Source organism: Gopherus flavomarginatus, chromosome 12, assembly GCF_025201925.1.
Source record: "Gopherus flavomarginatus isolate rGopFla2 chromosome 12, rGopFla2.mat.asm, whole genome shotgun sequence".
In the NCBI taxonomy this organism is placed as follows: Eukaryota; Metazoa; Chordata; order Testudines; family Testudinidae; genus Gopherus; species Gopherus flavomarginatus.
Genome location: NC_066628.1, coordinates 39,942,741 through 39,947,644, shown reverse-complemented (window position 1 = coordinate 39,947,644; position 4,904 = coordinate 39,942,741).

Sequence of the window (4,904 nt, the reverse complement as noted above, 5' to 3'; positions counted from 1 at the left end):
TGCTAGAACTTGATCCCATGGACCTGAACATGCACCAGTTAAAGGCAGTGACAAATTTTGCATTGACCTCAGTGGGAACAGATTCAGACCCTATGGGTCTATGTCACAGAAAGAAAACAGACAGTAGCCATGTGATGCTGAAGAAGCCTTGTGATGGAGGAATGGGCATGTGGGGGTGGGAGGAGAAGGAGATAGCCCTGTGTTTCCACACCCCTGTGTGACAGTAGCCTAGGGCTGGCTCACCACTCTGTGCACTCTATAATGCCCATCTCCCCTCACCGCTCTGCATGGACCAAATTGGGAGATAATTGATTGAACTGGGTGATTAATTAGTTAACAGAGGGATTCAGCTGTCAGCGGGGGACTGTTGAATGGGAAAGATGAGGTTGAAAGCAAGGGTAAGGAAACAGAGCTCTCAGACATGTAAGACCTCCCTCCACTGTGCCACAGGAGCACCACTGGGGTCTCACAAGTGGTCGGTGGGGAGGTTGCCAACAGGCCCTTATTACAAGGGACATCCCTTATTTTTTCATCTCTGTACACCAAGATCGGGAGTTGCTGAGTGCTGCAAAACGCAGCAAGAAATATACCTGGTGAATGTAGGTGAGCGCTGCTCAGTTTTATTATTTATTATTAGTGATGATGATAATAATGTCGGGGGCATGCTAAGAAATCAGGCCCTTATTTTAGAAATACACTACAATGTTGGCAACTGGGTGAAGGTGAAAAAACACATTGAATATTTACTGAAATGTTACTGAATAGTGTACGTTTTGCAAGCTAACACAGGAATTTTGCAGCCTATGAAGAAAGGGGTCGGGGGACAGGCTTTGCTAGGTCTGATCCTGAGCCAGGAGCTTGAGTTGCTGAGTGGGGCTGGTGCTTTTCTGTGCCATCCCCCTTCTGCACCCTACTGCCTGCTGGTGGCTGGGCTGGGCCCTTTGCTTTGGCCACATGCCTGGTGCTGAACTAGCCCAGCTCTGCCCTGCCATAGATGTTGTTAGGAGATGGTGGAACAGTATGGGCTCCTCGGTGGGGCTTGTGCAGGCTGCGTAGCAAGGCCTGGCAGTGGCAATCCTGTTCCCTTGGCAACCACTGCTCCTCCCTGAGCCAGCTTCTCGGCCTTGCCCCCAGAGCCAGCATCGAGTGCTCAGCCTCCCCCCTCCCGCTCAGGCAGCCTGTGGGGAGCCCTGGAGAGGCCGTGTCACCCCTGCCAGCTGGCAGCAGTAGCAGCCTGAGCTGCTCCTCCACTTCCATTCTCTATGGGTAGAGGGAGGAGACCCGCCTGTGGTGGCTTGGCACCACATTGCCTCTGAGGCCACTGCAGCAGCAGCACTACCAGCCAGGGGACAAAATTTTACCATGTGTTGGGTGGGCTTTTCCCCTCTCTGCCTCCCCCTTTGGGCGTCCCTACCAGGGGCACGTTGAAGCTTGGGGAAAGCCTAATGGTGATAGGGCCTGAAGCAGCATAAGACATTGGTAAATAAAGTACACTGGTGAACTGACATAAGAGTATGTGAGGACTGCTGGCAAAGAGAACTCCAGAGTGAGGGAGCGCGCCCTGTGACACCCTCACAAATCAGGATTTGTTTGTTTTGTTTTTCAAAGCCCCCTGAATCTGGGATTGTCGCAGGAAGATGGCATGGCAGTGGCATAGTACAATGCAGCCCGAGGAATAGCTGTATCTAAACAGAGTAAGACAGTGGTTCTCAACCAGGGTTACGCGTACCCTGGCGGGGTACATCAACTCATCTAGATGTTTGCTTAGTTTTACAACAGGCTACATGAAAAGTACCCACAAAGTCAGTACGAACTAAAATTTCATACAGACGATGACTTGTTTATACTGCTTTGCATACTATACACTGAAATGTAAGTGCAATATTTATATTCCAGTTTATTTTATAACTATATGGTAAAAATGAGAAAGTCAGCAATTTTTCAGGAATAGTGTGCTGTGACACTTCTGTATTTTTATGTCTGATTTTCTAAGTAAGCAGATTTTAAGCGAGGTGTAACTTGGGGGTATGCAAGACAAATCAGACTCCTTAAAGTAGTCAGGGAAGGCTGAGAGCCATTGGAGTAATGGACCATCTCATCTGGCCACCAATGCCAGATATTGCAACCCCTCAGCAGCCAAGATTAACTCGGACACTCAAGCTGAGAGTGGTTTTTAATGTGGATGGGACTGCCAGCAGGGCATTCCCAGGCATTGGTGTTGGAACTTAGGGTGCTGCCGCATCCCCTGGCTTGAAGTGGTTTCCATTATATACAGTACAGCCTTTACAGTTTGGTTCAATGGCTCTCAGCACCCCCTCTATACAAATTGTTCCAGCACCCCTGTTCCCAAGGAGGATCCTGAACTTGGGAACTCAGAGGCTTGTATTCTGCAAGGCCCATCTGTCTCTCTCACTTTGTGAGTGGGGGTTGGGTTAGAAAGGGTGTAGTGGCGGGGGTAGGGGTGGTGATTTCCAGGAAGCCACAATAACACTTCCCTCCTCTGTATACAATGCTGTATCATGCTGCTTGGGGTTGGAAAGATGGAGTATTATGGCTCCCTCTAAAACCACCCCCTCCTAAACCCATTTCTTTGAACCCTAGCCAGTGATGAGCTAACAGCCTGCCTGGAGCATAAGCATGGATAGGTTTCATAATTTTATCCTAGCTCCTATAACTGCAGATGCTGTTGTTCATATAAATCTCTGATCCTCTTTTTAAAAATGTGCTAAGCTATTTGCCCCTCAGTAATATCTTGTGGCATTCCAGCTTTCATACCACCCAGAGAGCAGAACCTCTGTTTTGCAGGCACTACTGATCTGTGCTGAGTGGCCATTTAGCTCCAATGCTGATTGAAAAAACCATAAAGACCAGAATTTTCAGCCACAAAAAAAAGAAGAGAAACATACTCAAAGACGTTTCCCCTCAGGTCCTTTAATCAGCTGATGGGATTTCTTTTTTCAGTTGCTTTTTGTGGGGTCGGGAAAATGTGGCTTTCCCTCCTTTTTATTTTACTCCCTGGATACTGCTCCCAACTCAAATGATTACTTGGGAGACACTTGCCCAGGATTGCTTAAAATGGAGTGAAGTCCTACGTGATGGTCGCCTGCATTTTGAATTTGCTCGCCGACAAACCAAGGACAAGAGGCACAGGAGGAAGGAGAGACAGTTTTCCAGTCATGGTCAATAACCTCCTGCTGAGCCTGAAAACATCTGCCCTCATTGTAATAGAACTTGTGGTTCAAAGATTGGCCTTATTAGCCACCCGAGGACCCACAACTCCCATGGAAGATGATCATACTCAGTAAAGAATGATCTCCCATCACATCATCATCACTCACTGCTAGCTGAAGCCTTCCCTAATCCACAACTCAAAAAATCCCTCGCCTCCAAAATAAACACACTAGCACAAAATTCTGCCTTCAGTTTCATGTGTGTAACACCCTCTGGACTTTAATGGAAGTCCTATGTGACTATCTTTATTCATGTGATCAGTCCAGTTGAGATCAATGGGTCTGCTTGCATGAATAAATTTGCTCCCCACTTCAGTATTTTCAGAATCAGACCGTTTGAATCTATTTTCACCCAAGCCCATTTTGTACTGACAGGCAGAGCAACATACTATCGCTGATTCAAATTAATACTCAATGAAACAACTGCCTTCCACATAAACCACTAATGCTTTACGTAAACTTTACAAATACATAGTGGTTCTAGATCCACATTTGAACAAACAAATTTAATTTTTAGACAAACCAATATACCCTGCATGAAAATGAAGTGAACTGAAACTCCAAGCCAGTAGCAGTTTTAGATGAATGCGAGTTCTGGCCTGAATACATTATATAAACAAACTAACATGTTTGAAAGCAAAACCAACAGAGTTTGCAAACACATTTATTTTAGCCACAAACCCATCTGCTACTACCAATAATGGATTCACAAAATGATTGTGTATTTGCTCAGTTCACAGTCCGATGAGTTCTGCATGAATAGCATGATTCACATAAATCAGTAACACACACACACACACACACACACACACACACACACACACACACACACACACACACACACACACACACACTGATGATAGACGTTAGCATTGTCATCTGTGCAGCATCTAGTGTTGTTTGGGTTTTAGAGCGGAGATCTAAAGCCCTGCGATATTTTAATAGACAGTCTATAAAACTGTAACAATGCACACTTAATAATTTTGTAGGACTCCTGCAGAATGGAGCTTCTGTTAGCACCAGTCCTGGAGCTACTTCCTAGCAAGCTACAGCTATAAGTGAAGAAAAACTCCAAATTACAAATGAACATAGGCCAACTAGATCTAATATCTAATCACTGCAGGTGAGTATAGATACTGTTCTTCTCTGGGTGCACTAAAGGAGAAGCTTTAGAGGAAAGGAGAAAATATTCGGGCTACAATATGAGAAACATATAGAGTGATTAAAAAAGTTACCTATTGATAACCTAGAGCCTGATCCTGCAAAGTGCTGAGTTGTCAGTGGGAATTGAACCGAGAATGTCACACACTATAAAAGCATAGACCTCCACTGGTAATGAACTAAGTACTGTAGCAGACTTATTCAGGCATTAGAGAGGGGATGTTGTCCCCTACAGTGGTAATGTGGGCTACTCTGAACGCTCAGCTCTTACTGAAGTCATATCCCCTGGCTTGAACTGGAGCTGAGCACAGGGTGCAAATACTATCTGCAGATGTTTGGTTAACTCTTCATGCCCCTGTAGCACTGGCTGTTCTTTTTTCTGGGAAACTAGTTTCCTGGCAGGGCTGTTTGTGGAAACAGCACATTTTTTCTGTTTAGTTCAGAATATTTCTGGAAATTAAATTTCAAATTCACAGTTGTGATCATTTACACTGGAATTGTGATCCAAAGAGT